Here is a 13,414-nt window from a genome sequence, read left to right as displayed (position 1 = left end):
TCTGTATCATAGAGCTACACAAAAGTCAAGTAACATTGCATCATAGAGCTGGCAAGTGGAACAGCCAGGATTTAAACTCAGATCTGTCTTTTTGCCTACACTCATTCAACAATTATTAAGCTACTTTGTGCCAAGCACAATGCTAAGTGCTAAAGCCACAAAGATTAACGGGATAAATTTCGAGCCTTAAGCAATTCACAATCTAGTATTTGAAAGAAATAAGAAGATAGACAATTAGAGAACAATGTGCTATCCCTGGGAAAATTGAAGGTGCATCTAGCTCATAGTTAGGAAACCCTTACCAGAAGTGAAAGGTGGGGAGTGGAAGGAGGTGGAAACACCTGGGATGGGTCTCAAACGCTGAGTAGGAATTAACCAGGAGAAGGCGGCATAGGAAATTGAAGCAATTATGCTGTATCCCAGGCAGAATGATAAGAACATTTAAAAAACCAACAAGTTCAAGTGTCCACAAGTAGTGATTTTCAGATAAAAACATGAAAATTGAGTCTGGATTTGATAAATCAGTTTAGGACATATGAAGGTTTCTTCCCTGTATAATGAAGTAGATTTATAGGTAACTACAATGATGAAATCATCTAGTTAATGCCCTCTTTCTGTTACTCTTTGTGTGCCTGAACTTCCAAACTTTTCTCTTAAGAGTCATAGAACAATCCAGCAATAGTGATAGCATATTTTCAATCTCTAAAGGGTTCATCTGCACATGTGGACATGACAGCGCAGCAGAAACTAATTTTGCATTTACAGAGAATTCCCATGTTTTCAAAAAATTTCACATACATATTTTCTTTTGTGATATTAAAGAGGCAATAATTCAAGTTTTGTATAGCTCCCTTACAACGTTCAGACTTTTTCCTATACACGTATGATATTTTAAAGTCACCCACTCTTAAGGTCATTTCAGCAAGATGGCAGACTAGAAAGCTAAAAGTTCTCCTTCCCTCATAGACACTGAGTTGACAATAACAGAATACCCTGTGAGAACCATAGAGACAAGCTGAGTAGATACATCGCTTAAGTAAGCCATTGTAAAACCAACACAGGATTTCAAAGAAAGAAGTAAGGAAAATTGCAGCATTTGATGTGTCTGTTCGTGTGTCTCCCACTAAATGGCATATTGCAGAACAATTAGAAAGAACTCCTCTCCCATACTGGGGCCTTTGCCAAAAACAGGAGAGTAGACCACGTTTCCAATGTTCTGGTTTATCTGAGTGCTGTCTTGGGGACTGAACTCTTTCTCACCTGACTGGGAGAGTTTGGAAGATGCTGAAAACAGAGGCTAGTAGCATATTAGGCTGCAGTTCCTCAGAAAAACACCAGAGAGAGCCAGAGATCATAAAAGGTTTGAAGCTCTTTCACTTCGAGCTAGGCTCATAGGCAAAGTCTTCCCTGCTTGAAGGCAGCACACAACTGGGAAAGAGGTGGTTGTTTTTTTCAAATTCCCAAAACCCAGCAAACAAACAAACAAATTACAATGCATACAAAGACAGAAAAAACACGGCACAAAGGAACAAACTCCAGAAACTAATCCTAAAGAAACATAAATCTATGAGCTGTCTAAAAATGAATTTAAAATAACTGTCATAAAAATACTCAATGAGCTAAAAGAGAACACAGATAAATGACTAAACAAAACCAAACACAATCTGTGACCAAAATTAGAATATAGACAAGTCAATGGAAACTATTTTTTTTAAACACAGAAATTCTGGAGCTGAAAATTTCAACAATTAAACTAAAAATGTATTTTAAAGAATGAAACAGCAGACTTTATCAGTAAGATGAAATAATGAGCAAACTTGAAGACAAGTCAGTTGAGATGATTGAATCAGAGAATCAAACATAGAAAAGAGTAACGAAAAGTGAAAAGAGCCTATGGGACACTATTAAGTGGACCAATATATACATATGAGAATACTTGGAGGAGAGGAGAGAAAGAAGGGGGAGAGAGCTTATTTGAAAAAATAATGGCTGAAAATATCCCAGATCTGAAGAAAGAAATGGACATGTGGATTCAAGAAGCTGAAAAAACTCCAACCAATATAAATCTCAAGAGAACAACACAGATGTATCTTATAATCAAACTGTTTAAAGCCAAAGACAAAGAATCTTGAAAACAGAAAAGAAAAAAGAGATTCATCACATATAGAGGAGTTTCCATAAGATTATCAGGGGATTTATCAGCAGAAACTTTGCAGGCTAGAAGGAAACAGAATGACTCATTCAAAGTGTAGAAAGGAAAACAAAACTATCATCAATAAATACTGTATCCAGGAAAAACATCCCATCCTTCAAAAATGAATGAGAAATTAAGATTTTCCTAGATCAAGCAAAAGGTGAGGGAGTTCATTACCACTCGACCTGCTCCACAAGAAAGGTTAACTAACAGGTGTCCTTCAAGTTGAAACAAAAGGATAGTAGACAGCCATTTGACACCATGTGAAAATATAAGGTACTCTTGTAAAGGTAAATTTATAGACAAATAATCGTGACTTGTATTATTGTAATTTTGATGCATAAAATTTAAATGACAAAAATTTAAAAGCTATAAAGTCATATTTATGAGAATACAATATATGAAAAATGTAAATTGTAACCTCAATAACATAGAGTAGGGGAGGTGGAACTGTTAAGAAGTAGAGTTGAACCCGGGAGGTGGAGCTTGCAGTGAGCCGAGATTGCGCCACTGCACTCCAGCTTGGGCGACAGAGCGAGACTCTGTCTCAAAAAAAAAAAAAAAAAAGTAGAGTTGTTGTGTGTGATTAAACGTACTTGTTATCAGTTTAAAATAAATGCTATAACTTAAGATGTTTTACGTAAATGCAATGAAAACCACAAAGAAAATATCTATGTAATATATACAAAAGGAAATAAGAAGTAAATCAAAGCATATCATTACAGAAGATCAACAAAACACAAAAGAAGCAGAGAGAAAGGAGAAACAGAGAAGCTCTAAGATATACAAACAACAGTTAACAAAATGGCAATTGTAATTCTTCTATCATCAGTAATTAGTTTAAATGTAAATAGAATCCACTGTCTGTTATACACAGAATGTTTGCATTACCCTAAAATTCACATGAAGCCCTAGTCTCAAATGTGACAGTAGTTAGCGGTGCGATCATTTGAGGTAATTAGGTTTAGATGAGGTCATGAGAATTAAGTGTCTTTTTTTCCATTTTTTCTTTTTTCTCTTTTTTAAAGAAATAAGGTCGTACTCTGTCACCCAGGTTAGAGTGCAATTGGTATGACCATGGCTCACTGCAACCTCGAAATCCTAAGTTCAGTCTCCCAAGTAGCTAGGACTACAAGCATGTGCCACCATGCCCAGCTAGTTATTTTATTTTTTTGTAGAGATGAGGTCTTGTTGCCCAAGCTAATCTTGAACTCCTGATCTCAAGTGATCCTCCCACCTTGGCTTCCCAAAGTGCTAGGATTATAGGCATGAGCCACCACACTTGGCCCACAGATTAATGTTCTTATAAGAAGAGGAAAATATTAGAGCTCCTTCTTTCTCTATCATGTGAGGATACAGCAAGATGGCAGCTGTCTGCAAGCCAGAAAAAGGGCCTTCATCAGAACCCAACCATGCAGGGACCTTGATCTCAGACCTCCCAGCCTCCAGAACTGTGAGAAATGAATTTGTATTGTTTAAGCCATCCCGTCTATGGTATTTTGTTTTATCAGCCTGAGCTTACTAAGACACTGTCCAATCGAAGAACATAGATTGACTGAATGGATAAAAAACATAGGACCCAGCTATATGCTTTGTAAAAGAAACTCACTTTACATCTAAGAACACATGTAAGATGAAAGTGAAAAGATAGGAAAAGATACTCCATGCAAATGGCAACCAAAAACAGTAGGAGTGGCTATACTAGTGCCTAATATTGGTATAGTAGACAAAACAGCCTTCAAATCAAAAACTGTTATAAGAGACTAAGAAGGGCATTTACAATTATAAAAGAGTAATTTTGCCAGAAAGATATAATAATCATAAGTATTTATGCACCAAATATCCAAGTTTCCAAATAAAAATATACAAAGCAAACTTTGACACAATTGGAGTGAGAAATAATAGCAAAATAGTAGTAGGAGACTTCAATACTTTCAATAGAGAATAGAATAACCAGACAGAACATCAATAAGAAAACAGGGGATTTAAATAACACAGATGTACTTCATTTTATTACAGTTTGCTTTATTTTGCTTCACAAATATTGTTTTCCTTACAAATTGAAGGTTTGTGGCAACCCTGCATCAAGCAAACCTATTGAAACCATTTTTCTTACAGTATGTGCTCACCTTGTGCCTCATGTCACATTTTAGTAATTCTCACAATATTTCAACCTTTATCATCATTATTATTATATCTGTAGGGTGATCTGTGGTCAGTGATCTTTGATGTTACTATTATAATTTATTTGAGGCCCCACAAACCATTCCCATATAAAACAGTGAAATTGATGGATAAATGTTGTATATGTTCTGACTGCTCTGCTGACTAGTTAATCCCTCATCTCTCTTCATACCCTTGGATCTCCATATTCTCAGAGACACAAAAATAATGAAATTAGGTCAATAGAAACTCTACCATGGCATCTAAGTGTTCAAATAGAGAAAACTTTGCATGTATCTGCTTTGAAATTAAAACCTACAAATGATTAAGCTTAATGGAAAAGCATGTCCAAAGCTGAGATAGGCCAAAAGCTAGTCCTCTTGTGCCAGTTAGCAAGTTGTGAATGCAAAAAAAAAAAAAAAATTCTTATAAAAAAATGAAAAGTGCTGCTCTAGTGAACACATGAATAATAAGAAAGGAAAACAGCCTTCTCACTGAAAGGAAGACAGTTTGAGTGATCTGAATAGTTCAAACAAGCCAGAACACTCACTTAAACCAAAGCCTAATCAAGAGCAAGATCCTCACTCTCTTCAATTTTATGAAGGCTAAGAGAGGTGAGGAAACTGCAGAAGAAAAGCTGGGAGCTAGTAGAGTTTGGTTCATGAGGTTGAAGGAAAGAGAGTATCTCCATAATACAAAAGTACAAGATGGAGCAGCAATTACTTATGTAGTAACTGTAGCAAGTTATCCAGAAGATGTAGCCAAGATCATTAATTCAGGTGGTTACACTTCACAACAGATTTTTAATGTAGACAAAACAACCTTATATTGGAAGAAGATGCCATCTAGCACTTTCAGAGCTAAAGAGAAAATCACTGACTCTCATAATGAGGATGACTCTCTAATTAGGTGTTAACACAGCTGGTGACTTTAGCTAGAAACCAGTGCTCATTTACCACTTGAAAATCCGTTTTGTAAAATTATTACCATTCTGAAAAATCCTAGAACCTTAAGAATTAGGCCAAATCTACTCTGCTTATGCTCTATAAATGAAACAACAAAACCTAGATAACAGCACATTCATTGACAGCATGGCTTATTGAATATTTTAAGTCCATTGTTGAGACCCACTGCTCAAAGAAAAAGATTTTGTTTTAAAATATTACTGCTCATTGACAATGCTCCTAGTTATCTAAGAGCTTTTATGGGGATATCCAGGGAAATTAATGTTGTTTTTGTGCCTACTAACACAACATCCATTCTGCAACTCATAGATTAAGGGGTAATTTCAACATTTAAATCTTATTATTTAACAAATACATTTATAAGGCTATAGCTGCCATAAAGAATGATTCATCTGATGGATCTGGGCAAAGTAAATTTAAACCCTTCTGGAAAGAATTCACCATTCTAGATGCTATTAAGAACATTTGTAATTTGTGGGATGAGGTCAAGATGTCAACATTAATAGAAATTTTCAAAAGTTCATTACAGCCCTTACAGATAAATTTGAGAGGTTCAAGACTTCAGCAAAGGAAATAACTAAAAACGTGGTAAAAATAGCAAGAGAACAAAATTAGAAGTGGAACCGAAAGAGGTGGCAGAATTGCTGACATTTCATTATCAAACTTGAATGATGAAGAGTTGCTTTTAAGGAATGAGCAAAAAAAGTAGTTCCCTGAGATGGAGTCTATTCCTGGTGCAGATGCTATGAACATTATTGAAATGACAACAAAGAATTTAGAAAATTACATACACATAGTTGATAAATCAGTAGCAGCATTTGAGAGATGTGACTTCAATTTTAAAAGAATTCTACTATAGCGTAAAATGCTATCAAGAAGCATTGCATACTACAGGGAAATATTTTATGAAAGAGAGAGTCAATTGATGTGGCAAATTTTACTGTTGTCTTAGTTTACCAAATTGCCACAGCCACTTCAAGCTTCAGCAAACACCACCCTGATCAGTCAGCAACCATCAACATAAAGGCAAGACTCTCCACAAGCAAAAATAATTATGAATCACTAAAGGCTCAGATAATCATTAGCATTTTTTAGCCATACAGTATTTTTTAATTAAAGTATGTACATCTTTTTAGAAATAATGTTATTGCACACTTAATGGACTATAGTATAGTGTTAACATAACATATGTGCTGTGAAACCAAAACATTTGTGACTTGCTTTGTTGTGATATTGTGGTCTGAGGTTGAACCCACAATATCTCCAAGGTATGTCTGTATATACCAATTGGACCTAACAGACATATATAGAACATTCCACCCAACAGAAGCAGAATATACATTCTTCTCAAGTGCAAATAGAACGTTCCCCCAGATAGACTACATATTAAGGCAGAAAATGAAGCTTTAACGGGCCATAAAACAAATCTTCAACAATTTCAAGTTTAGTGAAATCATACAAGGTATTTTTTCAATCATAATAGAATAAAACTATAAATAAAAAGCACGAGATAAACTAAAAAATCTACAAATATGTGAAAGCTAAACAATGGACTCTCAAATAACCTATGGGTCAAAGAAGAAGTAACAAAGGAAATTATATAATACCTTGTAACAGAAGAAAATAAAAATACAACATACCAAAACTTATGTAATGCAGTGAAAGCAGTGCTAAGAGAGAAGATTATTTCTGTAAATGCATACATTTAAAAAGAAAAAATTAACAACCTAACATTGCACCTAAAGAAACGAGGGGAAAAAAACTGAGCCCAAAATTAGCAGAAGGAAAAAAAAATTAGATCAGACATAAATAAAGCGAGAATAGGCAAACAATAGGAAAAAAAATCAACAAAACAAAAAATGTTTTTCAAAGGATCAAAAAAATGGAAAGCCTCTTAAGTAGATTATGTTAAAAAAAAGACAACTAAAATCAGAAATAAAGAGGGGATATTACAACTGATGCCACACATATTTAAAATTGTAAAAGAATAACATAAGCAAGTACATACCAAAAAATTGAATAACTTAAAAGAAATGGATAAATTCCTAGACACATAAAACCTACTAAGACTGACTTATAAAGAAATAGAAAATCTGAACAGGTCAATAAAAAGTGAAGAGACTGAATCAGTAATCAAAACGTCCTAACAAAGAGAAGCCCAGGAAAAGACGGCTTCACTGGAGAATTCTACAAAACATTTAAAGATATAACACCAATTCTTTTAAAACTTTTCCAAAAAATTGAAGAGGAGGGAACACTTCCAAGATTATTCTGTGAGGCATTACCTGATACCAAAGCCAGACAAAGGCACTATAGATAACTATGATGATGATGACAACGAAGAAGAAGAAGTAGCAGAAGCAGAAGAGGAAGGAGAAGAAGAAAAAGAAGGAGGAGGAGGAGAAGAAAAAGAGGAGGAGGAGAAGGCAGAAGAAGGAGGAGGAGGAAGAGGAAAAGAAAAAGAAGGAGGATGAGGAAGAGGAAGAGGAGGAGAAGGCAGAAGAAGGAGGAGGAGGAAGAGGAAAAGAAAAAGGAGGATGAGGAAGAGGAAGAGGAGGAGGGGGAGGAGGAGGAAGAAGAAAGAAGAAGGAGGAGGATGAAGAGGAGGAGGAGGAAGGGGAAGAGGAGGAGGGGGAGAAGGAGGAAGAAGGAGGAGAAGGAAGAAGAAGGAAGAAGAGAGAAGAAAGAAGACGAAATCTATAGATCAATATCCCTGATGAATATTGATTCAAAAATCAACAAAATATTAATATTAGCAAACCAGGTTTAACAGCACATTAAAAGGGGTATACACCATTGTATTGGTCCATTTTCATACTGCTATGAAGAAACACCTGAGACTGGGTAATTTATAAAGAAAAAGAGGTTTAATGGACTCACAGTTTCATATGGCTGGGGAGGCCTCACAATTGTGGCGGAAGGCAAAGGAGAAGCAAAGGCACATCTTACACAGTGGCAGGAAAGACAGCTTGTGCAGGGGAACATCCTTTTTTTTTTCTTGATACCGAGTTTCACTCTGTTGCCCATGCTGGAGTGCGGTGGCTTGATCTCAGCTCACTGAAACCTTCATCTCCCAAGTTCAAGCGATTCTCCTACCTCAGCCTCCCAAGTAGCTAGAGTTATAGGCACCCACCACCATTCCCCTCTAATTTTTGTGTTTTTAGTAGAGATGGGTTTTCACCATGTTGGCCAGGCTGGTCTTGAATTCCTGACCTCAGGTGATCCACCTGCCCCAGCCTCCTAAGAACTTCCATTTTTAAACCCATCAGATCTCATGTGACTTATTAACTATCATGAGAACAGCGCAAAAAAATCCCACCTCTGTGACTCAATTACTTCCCACTGGGTATCTCCCACAATGTGTGGGGATTATGGGAGCTACAATTCAAGACAAGATTTGGGTGGGGACACAGCCAAACCATATCAACCATGAACAAGTAGGATTTATTCCTGGAATGCAAGGATAATTTAATACACAGAAATAGATTAATGTAATACACTTCATTAACAGAACGAAGGACAAAACAACATGATTATCTCAATTGCAGAAAAAGCATCTGACAAGATTCAACAAACTCTCATAATAATAATAATTTTAAAAAACACTTAGCAACACATGAACAAAGAAACTGCTTCAACGTAACAAAGGCCATTTATGAAAAGCCCACAGCTAACGTTATACTTAATAGTGAAAACTGAAAATTTTTCATTTAAGATTAGAACAGAAAGACAAGGATGCCCAGTCTCACTATTTTATACAACATAGTATTGGATGTCCTAGCCAGAGCCCTTAGTCAAAACAAACAATGAAAGATATCCAAATTGGGAGAAAAAGTAAATTATTAAATGTATTAAATTGATGAAATTCTCTGTCCTCAGATGACATGATCCTATAATATAAAAATGCTATCTCCAGGCAAGATGTCCGAATAGGAACAGCTAAAGTCTGCAGCTCCCAGCGAGATCAATGCAGAAGGCAAGGGATTTCTGCATTTCCAACTGAGGTACCTGGCTCATCTCATTGGAACTGGTTAGAAAGTGGGTTCAGCCCATGGAGGGTGAGCAGAAGCAGGGTGGGGCATTGCCTCACCCAGGAAGGAAAAGGTGTTGGGGAACTCCCTCCCCTAGCCAAGGGAAGCCATGAGGGACAGAGCTATCCAGCCCAGATACTACACTTTTCCCACTGTCTTTGCAATCAACAGACCAGGAGATTCCCTCTGGCACCTACACCACCAGGGCCCTGAGTTTCGAGCACAAAGCTGGGTGCCTGTTTGGGCAAACACTGAGACACAGAGCTAGCTGCAGGAGTTTTTTGTTGTTTTTTTGTTGTTTTTGTTTGTTTTGGTTTTCTTGTACCCCAGTGGTGCCTGGAACGCCTGTGAGACAAAACCATTCACTCCCCTGGAAAGGGGGCTGAAGCCAGGGAGCTGAGTGGTCTTGCTCAGTGGATCCCACCCCAACAGAGCTCAACAAGCTAAGATCCACTGGCTTGAAATTCTCACTACCAGTGCAAAAGTAATTACAGTTTTTGCATTGTTTAAATTTGCCATTTGATATTAGAATACATTCTTAAATAAATGTGTTTATGTTGTACATCATTTTAATGTGCATTTCTCGCTTTATGGTTTTTTTTTTTGCTAATGACTTGTTACTTGCTGTTTATGTTTATTTTCGAATACGGAAATGATGTTAGACAAAAAGCAAATTCAAGCGACTTTTTTGTTCGAGTTCGAAATGGGTCATAAAGCAGCAGAGACAACTCACAACATCAACAATGCATTTGGCCCAGAAACTGCTAACGAATGTGCAGCGCAGTGGCAGTTCAAGTTTTGCAAAGGAGATGAGAGCCTTGAAGATGAGGACCATAGTGGCCAGCCATCAGAAATTGACAAGGACCAAGAGCAATCATCAAAGCTGATCCTCTTACAACTACACAAGAAGTTGCCAAAGAATTCAGTGTCGACCATGCTACGGTCATTTGGCATTTGAAGCAAATCAAAAAGGTGAAAAAGCTAGATAAGTTGATGCCTCAGGAGCTGATGGAAAATCAAACATATCATCATTTTTAAATGTCATCTTCTTTTATTATTATTATTATTTTGAGGTGGAGTCTCACTGTGTCACCCAGGCTGGAGTACAGTGGCGTGATCTCAGCTCACTGCAAGCTCCTACTCCTGGGTTCACGCCATTCTCCTGCCTCAGCCTCCTGAGTAGCTGGGACTACAGGCGCCAACCACCATGCCCAGCTAATTTTTTTTGTATTTTTAGTAGAGATGGGGTTTCACCGTGTTAGCCAGGATGGTCTCAATTTCCTGATCTCGTGATCCGCCTGCCTCAGCCTCCCAAAGTGCTGGGATTACAGGTGTGAGCCACTGCGCCTGGCCTGAAATGTCACCTTCTTATTCTACACAACAACAGTGAACCATTTCTCAATCGGATTGTGTCGTGTGACAAAAAGTGAATTTTGTACAACAACTAGCAATGACAAGCTCAGTGGTTGGATCAAGAAGAAGCTCCAAAGCACTTCCCAAAGCCAAACTTGCACCAAAAAAAGGTCATGGTCACTGTTTGGTGGACTGCTGCCAGTCTGATCCACTACAGTTTTCTGAATCCCAGTGAAACCATTACATATGAGAGGTATGCTCAGCAAATTGATGAGATGCACCAAAAACTGCAACACCTGAAGCCAGCATTGGTCAACAGAGAGGGCCCAATTCTTCTCCACGAAAATGCCGGACTGCATGTCACACAACCAGAGCTTCAAAAGTTGAAGAAATTCTGCCACAAAGTTTTGCCTCATCCATCATATTCACCTGACATCTCGCCAACTGACTGCCACTTCTTCAAGCATTTCAACAACTTTTTGCAGGGAAAATGCTTCCACAACCAGTAGGATGCAGAAAATGCTCTCTAAGAGTTCATCAAATCCCAAAGCATGAATTTTTATGCTACAGGACTAAATAAACTTATTTCTCATTGGCAAAAAATGTGTTGATTGTAATGGTCCCTACTTTGATTAATAAAGACGTGTTTGAGCTTAGTTATAATGATTTAAAATTCACGGTCTGAAACCACAATTTGTTTGCATCAAACTAATATAAATTTGGTGGGGGGATAGGAACATAAACTTTCAGCCCACGCCACGCATTTATAGAGAGAGCTTAAGAAGAGGAAATAATGACTTTCCCTAGAGGAGAAGAATCACCGCAGAAGTATAAGCCAGATGAGAAAAACACAAACATGTGATCATAGATGTGTGCCAATTATCTCAATTTTATACCATCTGCAGAATAGGCCTATGGTAAATAGACATTATTGATATAGAAGAGGCCTCTTCTAAGGACACACATTCATGATTTATTGTGTTAAATCCCTTTATCAAGTCAGATCATCAGAATGCAACAAAATCAGTTTGTGTAAATCAGGTTTATTACTCCAAAGGCTTATCAAACTTATAGAGTATCCGTAAACATTTAATGTGTACCTACTATTCTAAGTGCCAGATATATAACAATTAACAAAAATGCATGGCTCTTTTCTTCTAAGAGCTTATAATCTAGTTTGCAGGAAATACATCGAATTGACCAATATGTTGATAATTTCAACATAATATAGCAAGTACAGTGATGTGGTATGGATACAGTGTCAAACAAAGCAGGCTAAAAGGCTCAGTATGGATTTTTAGGGAATGCTTCTGGGAATTGATGCCTGAACTCAGTCTCAATGGACAACTATAACATAACTGGAAATATTAAGATTATTTGGCAATAATGAATGGCGCCCTAGAGGGAATCTTGGAAGGTGGGAAACTACATGATAAATGAGAAAAATGCCAACAGTTCAGTGAAAAGCTGGAGGAAGAAAAGATTAGGGTATTGTATCTGGACCACAGTGGGCCTCAAGCCCAGCTAATGTGATGTCCTCTGTTTCCATCTAGGATTGGGATTAGAAATGTCTCTTTATCCAATGGCTCTGATAAAAGCGTTTTTGAGGACAACATTTATTATGTTGTCACTCCATGAATGTGAGTCTTTAATAGAAAGATTCGGGAAAACATAAAACAAGAAAAAACCTTGTATCTCTTTTCACTCACAGAGTAAGAAAAAAGGCATCTCTACTAGTGAAATTGTATTTTGCTGTTTATTAGTGAGGGCTATGTTTTAACCCATCATTCTCTCCTCTTGCTTTGAAACAGAAAAAAGATTTTTATTAATTCATAACAGCTTGTTTTGTATGGCTGTATAACCTAAAACAGTGGTCCCCAACCTTTTTGACACCAGGGACAAGTTTCGTGGAAGAAAATTTTTCCACAGACTGAGGTGGGGGATGTGGGGGATGGTTTTGGGATGATTCAAGTGCATTACATTTATTGTGCGCTTTATTTATATTATTATTGCATTGTAACATATAATGAAACAATTATACAACTCATCATAATATAGGATCAGTGGGAGCCCTGAGCTTGTTTTCCTACAACTAGACAGTCTCATCTCGGGCTGATGGGAGACAGTGACAGATCATCAGGCATTAGAATCTTATAAGGAGGCACAAGCTAGATCCCTCACATGCACAGTTCACGATAGTGTTCACTCTCCTATGAGACTCTAGGAGCTGCTGATCTGACAGGAGGCAGAGCTCAGGCAGTAACTCTTGCTCACCCACAGCCATTCACCTCCTGCTGTGCAGTCTGGTTCCTAGTAGCTCACAGACTGGTACCCTCAGCCTAAAACATCTTATCTCCCCCAAATTTGGCTCTTCCAACCTAATAAGTGCTCACATTTGTATTATAGCATTTTCTTCTTCCTCTAGATACTACATTCCCCAAAGTGAGGCATCTTTCTATTTCATCTTATGATGAAAAGTACAGTAAAGTGGTCAGCATGTGGTGCTCAGTCTCTATCTGAATGACCAATTTTTAAAATATTTTTGTATTTGAGCGTATTTTAACAGATACTTTAAAAATAAAATGAATAGCATATGATGCATAAATAAAATATATTTGTGTTAATGAATGTGAGCCTCATAGACTTAATTCTTCACTCCTTAGTTTCTCGGTCTAAAAGGGGTCATGATGGTTATACCAACAGGTACA

The 13,414-nt window shown here is 37.2% G+C and overlaps 1 protein-coding gene and 1 pseudogene across 1 annotated transcript in view; one reads left to right on the top strand and one right to left on the bottom strand.

Moving 5' to 3' along the window:
• Positions 1–13,414, bottom strand: part of PKIB (cAMP-dependent protein kinase inhibitor beta) — a 253,987-nt gene that overhangs the window by 193,914 nt on the left and 46,659 nt on the right. The gene's annotated exons all lie outside the window — the stretch shown is intronic.
• On the top strand, positions 9,936–11,342 carry LOC129472904 (histone-lysine N-methyltransferase SETMAR-like; annotated as a pseudogene).

The sequence above is a fragment of the Symphalangus syndactylus genome, chromosome 2 (genome assembly GCF_028878055.3).
Source record: "Symphalangus syndactylus isolate Jambi chromosome 2, NHGRI_mSymSyn1-v2.1_pri, whole genome shotgun sequence".
Lineage (NCBI taxonomy): Eukaryota > Metazoa > Chordata > Mammalia > Primates > Hylobatidae > Symphalangus > Symphalangus syndactylus.
Note: the sequence above shows the minus strand (reverse complement) of the source record. Positions and strands in the feature narration are given on the sequence as shown.